At 44.9% G+C, this 14,803-nt stretch overlaps 1 protein-coding gene across 2 annotated transcripts in view; it reads left to right on the top strand.

The window, feature by feature from the left end:
- ARHGEF4 (Rho guanine nucleotide exchange factor 4) overlaps positions 1-14,803 on the top strand; it is a 385,996-nt gene that overhangs the window by 114,026 nt on the left and 257,167 nt on the right. The gene's annotated exons all lie outside the window — the stretch shown is intronic.

Raw genomic sequence — 14,803 nt, 5'->3', positions numbered from 1 at the left:
GGTGGTCAAGGACCTGCAGTCCCCTCACCAGGTCATCCCCCGTGGCCAGGACCAGGTCCAGTGAGGCGTTACCCCTAGTGGAGCTGTGCACTTCTTGGATAAGGTGAAGGTCCTGTAATACAGCCAGGAACCTATGCGAGCGGTCAGACCTGGCTGTCTGCTCCTCCCAGCAAATGTCTGGGTAGTTTAGGTCACCCATGACAATAACATCTCTTGACCTAACCGCCTCCATAAGCTGACTGGAGAAGTCCTGGTCCAGCTCGTCCCCCTGGTTGGGTGGTCTGTAGTAGACACCCACCATAAGGTCCCTTTCGCCACGCCCCCCTTGTAGTTTGACCCATAGTGTCTCTGCCCGACCCTCCTCTAACTCAAAGCTAATCCTTGATGATGTGAGGTGCTCTTTGACATAGAGCGCAAGCCCCCCCGCCCTTTCCTTTCTGTCCTATCTCTTCTATATAGGGTGTATCCCCGAATGCCCGCTGCCCAGTCATAGGTAGGGTCCCACCAGGTTTCTGTGAGCCCTACTAAGTCTGGGTTCTTACTCGCAATTAGGAGGCACAGTTCCTCCTGTTTACTCCCCATACTACAAGCATTAGTGTAGAGGCACCTGAGGCCTCCTGAGGGTGTACAAGTCTCCCTCCCACTCGCAGGACAGTTGTGGCCCCCTACTCCCAGGATGTTGTGGGCCTCCCACAAGAAGTATTAACTGATCTTCATATCAGGAAGCCATGAGGGGCCCGGTTTTTGTTGTGGCAGCGAAGCCCCAGTCCCTTCTTCACTGTCTGCCCTAAGGCATGAGTTTCAAGGAAAATTCCTTTGTGTGCCATGCTCTGGCACCTGTGCTGGGGGTTACCTACTCCTGATCTATAGAGTTCTCTCCCTCTTTGAACTTCTATATGGGAGACAGGCTTGGGGGGTGTTAAACTTACTGAATGAGACATGGCAAGTGCAAAGCACAAATGTCAGACCTGTGCAGCAAGTACAGGAACAACATTACAACAAGAATGCACAACTCCAGATCTGTCAGCCTGGGGACTGGGTCTTGCTGTTGCTTGCCTTGGACTCCTACCACTCTAAGTGCTCTCTGTAGCTCAGGGTTGGGGCATGCTGTTGAGAAGCCATAGCTGACCCTATAATTGTTTAAACAAACAGGATTTCAGTATATGACCGGCAGTCTTGGATGATTTGTTCAGTAAGCATAAACAATGCTGTATAATATTTCATCTTACAAACAGAATATAACCAAGGTATGAAAGTCTGTATGGCCAAGCCTCTCTAAGCCATAACTTTCCCAAGACCTGGCTGCACCCTTAGGCTCAGCTTTTGATCCTGTTACAGTTGCTACTGTAATACAAATGCCAGAAGCTTGAGGGTTTGTATATTACTTGCCTGATTTTCAGTTGCAACATGTTGATTGCATTCAGTGGTTTCAGGACAAACACAGTTGGGATTAAGGTGAGGTCTGTTTTTATGTTTGTAACACATGGCTGCTTCTGGAGCAGGATGGTCAGGTTCCAGCAGCCTCAAAAAACTGGTGCCATGGTGTGTTGTGACCTTTTTAAACAAATAGTTGAAATGCTTCACATTTACAATAGCAGTTGGCAGATAACGTGTTTAAAAATAAAAGGTGAGATGCTGATGGGCCGTTTAGAAAATGGATCTTGCCAAGTTTAAAGATGGAAATGCAGACAGTTCCTGTTCCAACAGTAGAAGACTGATGCCTCTTCCTGTGCTAATCCTATCCATAAAGCAACTTTCTGCATTGTTCTTAACTGATCAGGTGCCCTGTTAGAAATCTGTTCATTTTGGAATCCAACCACTGCATACTTGCCCTGGGCATTGATATATAACACTCATATTTCTGAAGTGGTGAAGTGGAGACAACATCCAGGCCCCGAGTAAAATAGAATGTAATCACACAGATTCTAACCTGTACTTAATTCACCACTCCAAAGGGAATGCAGGTAATGGCCAGTTATCCAGCTGGGATTGGCTAGAGTGACTCAGGAGTGGCTAGAATGATATGTAAATGGCAGATTTTTGGCATTAAGTGCTATTTGAGGCATTCAGAGCATATTATTAGGGATTATATTTTCTTTTATCAAATTCTGGAAGACATCATCAGCATATGGAAAAAAGGACAACAAGTGTTGGGAATACAGTCCCCTTTGTCATATGCCATACCCTCAAATTTTATGAAAATCAGCCCATCAGACTTTCCAGTAAAGGTGATCCATGTATCCTAGGTGCCTTTGCCTTCATTTAGCAATTACTGTGAAATGGATTTGCTCTTTAGGTATTTTTTTTCCTTTCATGAATGAATGAGTTTCACAAAAACCTTAAGAAGCGGTACTCCATTCCACACTTCAGAATAGCCATGGTAACTGAGGATGTACACTGGAAGAAGCATATGCCAAATCTAACTTCACATCTTAAAGGGTAGGTTCCTTAATTCAACAAGGGGTCTACAAATACCTTCATATATAGGGATCTGCTCCCTTTGGCTTTTCATGCAGAACATCTGACTTGTCAATGAAAGCTGGATGAGGGTGAAATTTAGCTCTTCTGCACATGACTTTCAACCAGGAAACAGAATTGAAATATAATTTAGAAGTGAACCTGTTCTGTGGGATAAAAATAGATCTAAGACAGCTAGAATCTCCAAGAAGGAACAGAGTTGTTCTAGCCCAGGGTTGGCCAACATACATCCCATGTGCCACAAGTGGAGTGGGTAGCTTCTGTGTGTAGGATGTGGTAGATCAGGGAGAGAGAGGGCAAGCAGCACAGCAGAAGATTAGTCAGGAAGCAGAAAATGGAGCAGCAGACTAGGCAGGGAGCAGAAGGGAGAGCAGCAGATCAGCAGTGGTAGAGGATTGGAGTGATAATTGGGGAGGGTACAGAGCTTGTGGCACGCCTGCCAAAAAGGTTGCCCATCACAGTTTTAGAGTGTTTACTTCTGCAGCAGGGTGTGAGTGGGTATCAAAAACCATTAATTATCCTATAAATCAGGGTATGTCTCCATTGCAATCCAAATATGTCACTACAACTCTATGTAGATGTACCTGATTTAGCTTTAACTTAGCTATCCAACAACTGTGTAGTCTGCAGCAGCAGAGAGTTGAGTGCAGGCCACAAAGCTTGCTTAGCATTCTGGACAAATGCTTAGCTGTAAATACTTTAGCTTATGCAGCACGCAGGGCTGCCATGTCTACATTGTTACTGGGCCTCAAGATAGCTAGGTTACAGCTAATTCAGTCCTTTTCATGAGATCAATCTTGCTTGGGACTGCAGTGTAGACATTCTAACAGAACCAAGTTCAGTCTTTACAGTTTGTGGCAATGTCAAGTGGATTACTCTGAGACCGGAAGATGATCTTAAATGGGCTGAAGGGACCTTTCCACTGGTAGCACATAATTTACGGTTACATTTCAATGTAAAACCTTAAAATTCACCTAAATGCACTGCATTTGCTCAGAATTCTACATTAATGGAATTGCATGGAATGAAGTTGATGAATTTTCAGCTGAAGGGGTGAGGGCTAAGCTTAGAAAATAACTCAAATTGTCTCTGCCTGATTAGCACCTTCAATGTGGTAACCATGTATTTTAGGAGCTGTTGAGGATAATGCCAGTTTTGTGCTTCTTCAGTGACCTTAAGCTTTGGAGTTAAGCTTTCTTATCTTCTCTCCCCTTGTAAAGTTTGCTTGAATTAAACAAACAAACCAAAACAATAGGATCTTCAAAATCTTCCTTTTTTATAGATGGGAAGGGCTAAGTAACACATGTATTGCATTGTGGAATCCATGGAAATCATCTGTAAAATGGCCATTTTAATTTAGGTTGAAATGAATCATTTTATACATCTCTATTAAGCCAACATCATATGCAAAAGAAAAGTTGAAGTATTTGTAACTGCAGAAGCATAGTGTTGCCTTCCCAGATCGAGGGTCTGTGTCATCAGAGGAATGGGGTTTATGGTGACAATGAAGCCCAAGTTTTTTAGTTCCTGGATTTTCTCACCATTTGACATCATCATTGTTACAGCATTCAAAAAATCATCCAGAAAACCAAAAAACGCCTTTCTGCCTTCACACAGGAAAGACTTGAAAACTAGATTGTCTGCTTCCTCAGCATTTTTTTTTCTATCTTGGCCAGATGCCAGCTCCAGTTACACTCTGCCTACACAGCAGGTTCAGCTGTGCACTACTACATGGCTTTGTTCAGTTTTATTCTACCTATGGGGTGGCTACATTTCAGTAATGGAGGAAGTTTTACTCTTTATAGCTTTTCTAGGTCTCAGTTTGAGGTTGAAACCTTAGGATCAGTACTCCATTATATATTCTTTTCCTCTTAACAGAGATAAAACCAATACAAACTTGGATAATATAATTACATTATTTCTGCTCACTTCCCCAAGACTCCTTTTATAGAATTATAGGGCTGGAAGCGACCCCAAAGGATCATCGGGTCCAGCCCCCTGCATGAGCGGGAAAGACATCTGGGGTCAGACGACCCTAGCCAGGTGACTGTCTGACCTCTCAGGTGACCGTTTCCTCTCAGTAGAGATAATATAAGAACTCAAATGAGATGCCTACCTTTTTATCCTCCACTAGGGTCTCTTCTTAGATGTACCCCATCCAGCAGGCAGATCTTTATCATTCTGCTCCCTACAGAAGTACTTGAATTACTGGTTCATACTTCCTCTCCCAACATATTGCTGATGTGACAGTTTCAGGAGTTGAATACCTTGATTTCATAGATTTCATAGACATTAGGGCTGGAAGGGACCTCATAAGATCATTGGGTCCAGCCCCTTGCCCAAAGGGCAGGAAGTCAGCTAAGGTCAAAGGATCCCAGCAAGATAAGCATCCAAATGTTTTTAAAAGTGTCCAGAGTAGGTGCTTGCACCATCTCTGGGGTGGGGAGGGGTCTATTCCAGGCCTTGGGGGCTTGGACAGGAAGGAAGTTCTTCCTCATGTCCAGCCTAAAACGGTCTTGCAGGAGTTTGTGACCACTGGACTTTGTCATCCCTTGGAACGTTCTGGTGAACAGGCATTTCCCAGATCCTGATGCACACCTCTTATGTAGTTATAGGCTGCCACCAAGTCACTCCTAACCCTGCACTTCTTCAGCCTGAAGAGTCCATGCCTCTCAGCCTCTCTTCATAAAGCCTGTTCTCTTGTCCTCTGATCATGTGCGTGGCTCTCCTGCGGATTCTTTCAAGCTTCTCGACATCCTTCCTGAATAGTGGAGCCCAGAAACTGATGCAATACTCCAGCTGCGGCCTCACAAAGGCCGAGTACACCGGGAGGATGACATCCTGGGTCTTGCTTGAGATGCATTGGTAGATGCAAGCCAGAGATTTTTTTCACTTTGCTGGCTGCGGTATTACATTGGTGGCTTATGTTCACCTTGTGGTCAGTCATGACCCCCAAGTCTCTTTCGGTCATGGTGCTAGTGAGTGTAGCATTGCTGAGCCTATAAGCGTGATGTGGGGTTTTTTTCCTGAGGTGGAGCACCTTGCATTTCTCTGTATTGAATGCCATCTGGTTTTCATCCGCCCACCTTGCAAGCGTATTGTGGTCAGCCTGGATCACCAGCCTATCCTCAAGTGTGGACACTCTTCCCAAAAGTTTGGGGCTGTCAGCTAACTTAGCCAGTCTGCTTCTGACACCAGAGTCGAGATCGTTTATAACAGAGGTGGGCAATTATTTTGGGCCTAGGGCTGCTTACTGAGGTTTAACAAGCCATCGAGGACCACATGAAAGGCAGCCCAGGGCAGATAAATATTAATTTTCTAAATTTTTTAGGGGCCTCATGGGCAGGATAGAATGGTCTGGCAGGACACATTCAGCCCCCCGGGCCGCATTTTGCACACCCCTGGTTTATAAAGACATTAAAGAGTACAGGTCCAAGAACAGAGCCTTGGGGGACACCACTGGTCACTAAGTGCTATGTTGATTCAGTTCTATCAACTATCACTCTCTGGGTCCAACCTTGGAGCTAGTTCCCTAGCCATTGGACTGTAGTGGAGTCAAGACTGCAGTTGCCCAATATGTCCATGAGGACATTATGGGCCATGGGTCAAAGGCTTTCTTAAAGTCCAAATATATTATATCAACCTCTTCCCCTTTGTCCAGTTGATACACCACATGGCCATAGAAGAAAATGAGATTGGCCAGGTAAGACCTACCTGCAACAAACCTGTGTTGGCTGCCTCTCAGAATGTTGCCTTCTGTTAGCCTGTTGAGAATGGTTTCTTTGATAATTTTTCCCAAGATCTTTCCAGAGGTTGAGGCCAAACTGATTGGCCAGTCATTCCTGGATCTTCTTTCCTCCCTTTGTTGAAGATAGGCACCGCATTGGCCTTCTTCCAATTTTCAGGTACTTTGCCTGAGCGCCATGAGTTCTCAAATATCCTTGCTAGTGGTTGTGCTACGATGTCTGCCAGTTCCTTTAGTACTCTTGGGTGTAGTTTATCTGAGCCAGCTGATTTGTGGGTGTCTAGCTTCTCAGGGTGCTTCTTCACAAGATCTATGCCAATGGTGGACATATATTCACCTTCACCCTGGTCATGCCACATCATGTTAGGCAGGGTGTTCCCATTGGGCTGGTGAAAAAACCGATGCAAAGTAATCAATAAGCAGATTGTTTTTTTCCTGGGTGTCAATTGTCAGCTACCCCAATTGGTTTAGCAGTAGTCCAACATTACCCTTGGGTTTTTTCTGACTCCCCACATACCTGAGGAAGGACTTTTTATTGTCCTTGATTTGTGTAGCCAGTTTGAGTTCAGTTACAGCCTTGACTTTCCTAGTTTGCTCCCTACAGGTGTGGACCAGTGCGGAATACTCCTCCTTAATGTTGTTTCCCATCTTCCATCCTTTATGAGCCTCTCTTTTTAGATGTAGGAGGTCCATGAGTTCCCTGTTGAGCCAAGGGGGCTGCTGAGCTCTTTTACCACCTTTCCTACTGGTTGGGATGGACTTCCCTTGTGCTTCTAGGATTGCTTCCTTAAGGAAGAACTGCTCATCGTGAACTCCCCTACCTGTCAAATCATGGCCTCTCAGGGCCTCGACAACAAGCCTCCTGAGCTTATGAAAGTTGGCTTTCCTAAAGTCAAGGACTACTGCATTGCTGACTGACTTGCCATCTTTGTGAGGGATAGTGAAAGTGATCAACTCGTGGTCACTATCTCCCAGCTTCCCTTCAAGTCTTAGGTTGCTGCCTAGATCATCCCTTTTAGTCAGTACTAGATCCAGCAGCACCTTACCTCTTGTTGGCCCATAAACTTCCTGAGACAGGTTGAGCTCATCCATGCATGTGAGGAAGCCTTGAGATCGATCAGATTTGCCTGAGTGCTCTTCCCATGAGAAATACTAATTAGTTAATATTAAAACTTTGGGATAAAAAGCATGAAAAAAAATCACATTGTTTATTATTTTAAGCATTAGCCACATTTTACTATAAAATCTCTATGGCTTTTTTTCTCCCAAATCACTGACTTGAGACCTGGGATTGGCAAATTTTTGCATTGCTTCCTGTTTGCTCCTCCAAATCATGATTTAAGGCATTTACCAAAAGTGGTTTGCACACACCATTCATAGCTTCCCGAAGGCTGGGAAGTTTCCATGACAGCTAATTAATAAAGATTAGCTTTTCTTATAGAACATAAGACTCGAGTACATCTTGTTTTGTGATGTAGATAATCTCTAGATCTGGTTTGGGAGATAGGCATTTATCAAACAGATGCCGCAGGCAATCTGTTCTGATGCATTAATCAGACTAGACAGGCCATAAAGGTGAAGTCCTTTTGAATACTTTTATCTTTACCAGACAAGGTTCTTTGGGTGAATCTGATATCTATTATTAGACCACCTAAACAGTTGGAGAACAATTTTTAAGCAAGCTTTCGGGTTCAAAAACCCTTCGTCAGGCTAAGTAAGTTTCAGCAGTTGGTGAGTGATCTTCCTGGATGGAACGAAAAGTAAAGAAGCCAGAGGCTGGGCTGGTCTGCAGACAAGACAGGCAGTCAGTGAAGATGTAGACTGTGGAGTCAATGGGTGAGAGACAGGCTGTGGGGAGAAAGAAGGGGGATGAGTAGTGGAGAAGTACCTGGTAAGTCAGCTGTCAGGCAGGTTATAATGTGTCATAAATCCAATGTCTATATTTAGTCCATGATTTTTAGTGTCTGGTCCTCAAAGAAAACTTACAAAACACTTCCCAGAGACAAGCCTATGAACTCCACTTCATCAACCTCCTGGATACTAAAAATCTTGGACTAAATATAGATATTGGATTTATGATACATTATAACCTGCCTGACAACTGACTTCCCAGGTACTTGCTTTTCATTCCATCCAGGAAGAGCGCACACCAACTGCTGAAACTTCCTTAGCCTGATGAACGGTTTTTGAACCTGAAAGCTTGCTAAAAAATTGTTCTACAACTATTTAGTTGGTCTAATAAAATATATTAGATTCACCCAAAGAACGTTGTCTGCCTATGTTCTTAGACCAACATGGCTACAACCTATGTCCCTTTATCTTTACCAATCTTTACATTTCCCTACTGGCTTACTTGGGAAACTGTTTCTAAAATGCTAGTGTTCCCTGTCTTCTGAAGATCACAGTAAAGCAAAACACAACTCTTTTTACTGATTTTGTTGAGTGAGGCACACAATGGTCTAGGTCTATACTTTTTTTCATCTTGGCCAGGCTTGCTAACCTAGTGCAGGCAATCTGGCTACCCTACTGAAGAGGGCTTTAAACTAGGGTCATTCGGGGATGGAGACAAAAGCCCTGAGGTAAGTGGACAAAAGCCCTGGAGGAAGCACAAAGAGGGGGCAACAGGGGAGGCCTCCACGTTCTCACTGAGAAAGTAGGACAATCAGTTAGTTGGTTTAGGTGTCTATACACAAATGGAACCTGGGAAACAAGCAGGAAGAACTGGAAGTCCTTGCACAGTCACGGCACTATGATGTGATTGGAATAACAGAGACTTGGTGGGAGCTCGCATGACTGGAGCACTGTGATGGATAGGTACAAACTGTTCAGGAAGGATAGGCAGGGGAGAAAAGGAGAAGGAGTTGCAGTTTATGTAAAGGAGGTGTATGATTGCTCAGATCTCCAGTGTGAAACAGGGAAGAATTGGGGGGAGAAGTAGAAGTGGATGGCAATTTAGGCAGCAGTGATCACAAGACAATTGAGTTCAAGATCCTGACAAAAGGAAGAAAGGAGAGCAGCAGAGTATGGACCCTGGACTTCAGAAAAGCAGACTTTGACTCACTTCAGGACGTGATGAGCAGAATCCCCTGGGAGGCCAGTCTGAGGGGGAAAGGAGTCCAGGATTGCTGGTTGTATTTCAAAGAAACCTTATTGAGGGTGCAGGAACAAAGCATCCCAATGTGCAGGAAGAATAGCAAATATAGCAAGCGACCAGCTTGGCTTAGCCAAGAACTCTTTGGTGAGCTTAAACACAAAAAGGAAACACAAAAAGTGGAAGCTTGGACAAACGACTGGAGAGGAGGATAAGACTATTGCTTGGGCATGCAGGGATGAAGTCAGGAAGGCCAAAGCACAACTGGAGTTACAGCTAGCAAGGGATATAAAGGGTAAGATGGGTTTCTATAAATATGTTACCAATAAGAGGAAGCTCAGGAAAAATATGGGTCCCTTACTGAATGGGGGAGGCAACCTAGTGACAGATGATGACGAAAATGCTGAAGTACTCAATGCCTTTTTCTTTACCTTGGTCTTCACAGGCAAGTTCAGCTCCCAGACTACTGCACCGGGCAGCATAGTTTGTTGGGGGGAGGTCAGTACCCCTCAGTGGTGAAAGAACAGGTTAGGGTCTGTTTAGAAAAGCTGGATGTGTACAAGCCCATGGGGCCTGGCAACATACACCCGAGGGTGCTCAAGGAGTTGGCTGATGTGATTGCAGAGCTGCTGGGCATTATCTTTAAAAACTCTTGGTGATCTGGGGTGGAGAAGAAAGTAATCAGAAGCCATCAGCATGGATTTACCAAGGGCAAATCATGCCTGACCAACCAGATTGCCTTCTATGATGAGATCACAGGCTCTGTGGATGTGCAGAAAGGAGTGCCCATGATATACTTTGACTTTAGCAAGACTTTTGATATGGTCTCCCACAGCATTCTTGCAAGCAAGCTAAGGAAGTATGGATTCAGTTAATGGACTGTAAAGTAGATAGAAAGCTGGCTGGAATATTGGGCTTAATGAGTAGTGATCAATGACTTGAAGGTCTAATTAGCAGCTGATAACAAGTGGAGTGCCCCAGGGATGGTCCTGAGGCTGGTTTTGCACAGTATCTTCATCAATGACTTGGGGGATGGGATGGATTGCACCCTCAGCAAGTTTGCATATAACACTGAGGTGTGGGGAGTAGTAGATACACTGGACAGTAGGGCTTGGGTTCAGAGTGACCTAGACAAATTGGAGGAGTGGACCAAAAGAAATGTCATGAGGTTCAATAAGGACAAGTGCAAAGTCCTGCACTTAGGATGGAAGAATTGTATGCACTGTTACAGGCTTGGTACTAACTGACTAAGCAGCACCCCTGGAGAAAAGGACCTGGGGGTTACAGTGGACAATAAGCTGGATATGAATTAACAGTGTGCCCTTTTTGTCAAGAAGGTTAACAGCATACTGAGCCGCATTAATAGGAGCATTGCCAGCAGATTGAGGGAAGTAGTTATTCCCCTCTTTTCTGCACTGGTGAGGCCACATCTGGAGTACTGTGTCCAGTCTTGGGCCCCCCACTAGAGAAAGGATGTGGACAAATTGGAGAGAGTCCAGTGGAGGGCAGCAGAAATTGTGAGGGGTCTGGGGCGCATGATTTATGAGGCGAGGCTGAAGGAACTGGGCTTATTTAGTCTGCAGAAGAGGAGATGGATGGGGGCAGGGGTTTTGATATTAGCCTTTAACTACTAGAAGGATGATTCCAAAGAGGATGGACCAAGACTGTTCTCAGTGGTGGCAGATGACAAAACAAGGAGCAATGGTCTCAAGTTGCAGCAAAGGAAGTTTAGGTTTGATATTAGGAAAAAAGCTTTCTCATTAGGAGGGTAGTAAAGCACTGGAATAGGTTACCTGGAAAGATGGTGGCATCTCCATCCTTGGAGGTTTTTAAGGCCCAGCTGAACTCTGCTTTGATCAGGGGCTTGGACTAGATGACTTCCTGAGGTCCCTTTCAAACTTTATTCTATATTGACCTTAAGTCTAATATGGCAGAAGACAGGGTAGAGGTGCACGTTATAGACTAACTGAATCAGAGATACATAAGCTGTCATGAGCAACAGTTACCTTCAGTATTAAACAAAGGCAATTAAATTGTATACATTAAAAATACATCACTGCAATTTAGCAAGAACACATTTTAAAATGCTCTTTACTACAATTAAAAGATAAATTATTAGTTTTGTATGTACCAGGGACTTAAACTTTTATGAAATTGCTAAAAGCTCTACCTTTCTGTGCTGTAGTGTAACTGAGGCTGAGTGAGCAGGTCACCAGCCCTCGGCCTCAACCTAGGATGGGTCCCAGAATCCCTGCCCTGTCCCCAGAAAGTCCATATGCCAGCACCAAAACAGTCCCATGCACAAACACCATGCTGCTTCTGTAAGAGCAACAGTTCAAGCAGGCAGACCATGCTGTGGTGGCAGCAGCGGCAGCAGTGGGAGACTTCCTCTCCCACTCCTGCTCTCCTAAAGGGTTTGCCAGGGTGCAAGCCCTGCTCATTACACCTCTGATTCTGTGTGTGTGGAAAGCCTTTGATAAAAAAACATGATTCTTGGTTTCGAGTAAACATGGGTGAGGATAGAATGAATTTGTGCCTATTTATGGTCTATGGGCAAACCTGGCAAAACTTTCATCTTAATTTTACTTGGACTCCTGTCCAAACTAAAATTAATTTTAATTCCTCAAGTAATTCATAAATATTCCCTGAAAACTGAAGATGCCTATCTTTGTACAAAGTCTCAAAACATAATCTCTGTGTTGGTGTTTTCCTAAATTTTATATACCTCAGGTTTGGGAACAATAAAAATCATTTCAGAGTAGCATAACTGTTTTAAGTCACCCCCCCCACCCCATCTCTATGGTTCATAATATTCTTGCTCTGATTCCTCCACAGAATTCTGTACAGTACACCCAGCCAGTCTCCTGAGGTTGTTACTTTAGTGCCATGTTAAGTTATCAGAACATTTTCTATGGAATTTGCCATTATAACTATGAAAGTGGGTGTACCGAATAACAACTGAAGAGTTGCACTTCAGCTCTGTGTTTGGTTTTTCTTGACCTTGGTAGTTGCTCTCCACCCACACAGAAGTGAAAATACTTCCTGCTGGTGAAAGCCACTGAATTCTTTTTCTAGCCATATTAGGTGAGGTAGGCCGTTCAGCTAGCCATAAGGCACTAGGCTCTTTCTGATGTGCTCAGAATGTTTTGAACTTGGTTTGGCCTATCAGAAACTCTCCATTTAAAAATAGGCTTTATAAGATCTGAAAAAAAATACCTATTGAATAGATTGCTTTTATCCATTACTCAGTATAGAAGGCTCTCGCCGTAGCCTCGTGTGCAAGAAGTAATGCTTGTTTTGACAAAACAATTTTCAACTAGGTTTCTCTGTAGTCATTCAGTCCTGAATCCATTCTGCATGAACCATGCCAAGTTTTATTGGTACCTTGGGAATGTGGGCCATTGATGAAAGTTGAGAAACCAGCCAAGACCACACACACTTATAATAAAACTTGCATTTACCAACTGAAAATCTTGCAGTGTATAATAGACATATCTGCAGTTTGCTTGTGTAATGTGCATTCTGAACTTCATAGAGAGTGGGATTTAAAGAACATTAAAGAAGGAAGCAAGGAAGGAAGGACTTTGACTTTTTAACTACTTTATTCAGGGGCTTGGGGTACAAAAAGGTGGCCCCTCCAAGGTCCAGGTCCAATATACAAAGCAAAGACAAACAAATTACCATCAAACCAAGAGCACCGTGTCATTACATTTATAACATCACACCGTGACAGATACCTTCACTATATTACATGTCATGCCTAACATGCTGTTATGCGGTCGGGACACCAGCCACATGGTCGTATAGACCAAAGCCCTCTATAAACAAATGATTCCTACCCTGCTCTATCCCATTGTACATGTGACAAAGCCTTCAACTTCCCACACAAAGAAAAAGGCAAAAAGCAGTCTGGTGAGGGCCCACGGTGCGGCATGAGCTAGGAGTTGTGGTCTGACACCAAGCCTGCCCAGTTGCCCAGACAGATCATGACATCAGAGCACATATTGAAGATGGCCATCCTCCACGTGGCACAGTGCTCCCTCAAGGATCCAGCATGCCTCAAAGGCGGGCACCGCCTGCCAGAGCACAGCATGCTCGAACTCCAGCGAGAGGCACACCCACACCAGGAGACTGAAAAGCCACAGGGCATCATCTGAGCCAGCCCCAGCAAGCCGGTTGTGGTGGCCTTTGAGGATGGCCATTTTGGCCTGACCCAGTAGAAAGTTGGCCAGGCAGATGGCACCCTATTCAGCTGCCTGGTACGGGTAGGAGCACATGTAGGTGGTCTCCAAGAGGCTCTTGCCCAGCGCTCGCAGAGGTGGCTCAAGGGTGACAAAGACTGGCTGCAGGCAGGGACAGTCAAAGAAGGCATGAAAGAGCACCCCCGGGGCAGAAGGGGCAGGCCATTGAGGCAGCTGGGTCAAAGTGGGAGTTGGGCCGCAACCGTCCCAGTGGCTAGGATGCCATGCAGCAACTGCCAGTGCAGGTCACCAGTCTTCTTGGTGGTTGGCGGCTTATACAATGTGTGCCAAGCCGGGTGGGCTGGTGGGGAATTTGGCAGCCCCAGGCACTGTTGCCACAGTGTATCAGGGTGACCTGCTAGCACCTGGGCATGGTGGACATGAACCACCCAGGAATATAGGCTTCTACATGACAGAAAAGCAAAGGGGCAACCCATGTCACTGTCAGGAGGCACAGGGAGCATCAGCAGGGTGCCAGGCCTGCCGATCCGCTCACCGGCCACAGCCAGGGTAGGAAGGAAGGAAGGAAACTGTACTAGAAGGGGAAGATGTAGAAAATCATGCTATATATGACTAGGATGAAAATCTGGCTCCTGCCAAATGTAATGCTTCTGGTTTCATAGGTCAGGTTTTATCTAATCTCTCTAAAAAGTTACTTACTTTTAACACTGCTGAAGTGCAGGTGGGCAGGGCCAGGCAGTCTGAGGCACTAAGCAGGGCAGGGAGGGGATGCTGAGACCAGGATGAAGCTACAGGGCTAGGAAGGGAGAGAGGCATTAGGTGGGGGCTGTGCCAGGACAGGGGGAGTGGGGCCAGCTAGATTAAGGCTGGAGGATAGGCTGAGGGGAGCAGCATAGTGCAGGTTACAGTCAGGTGTTTCAGGGTGCGAGAGTAGATAGAGGACTCCTGGGGTGGGGCAGCCCAGTGTAAAACCATTGTTGCAATCAAGCAAGGTTGTCAACCCAAGAATTTTTTTTATTGACAAACTAAACTTTTTACTGACAACCAAAAAATTTTTTTTTTTTAAACTGTGGTTGGTGTTAAACCCTGAACTAAACCCATTCCTTGTTACTGCTGTACAGGGTCTGGTAGAAGGGTTACATTTATGTTACGTAAAACATATGTCAGTAAGAACACATCAGGAAAAAGTTTGGTTGTCAGTAAAAAGTTTGCATGTTGTCAATAAAAAAATATTCTTAGGTTGGCAATCCTGATCTGCAGAAACATAGGTCTGGATTGTCCTCACCC

Source organism: Alligator sinensis, unplaced genomic scaffold, assembly GCF_000455745.1.
Source record: "Alligator sinensis unplaced genomic scaffold, ASM45574v1 scaffold237_1, whole genome shotgun sequence".
Taxonomy (NCBI): domain Eukaryota; kingdom Metazoa; phylum Chordata; order Crocodylia; family Alligatoridae; genus Alligator; species Alligator sinensis.
The sequence above is the reverse complement of the archived record's forward strand: the minus strand, read 5'-3'. Positions and strand labels throughout refer to the sequence as shown.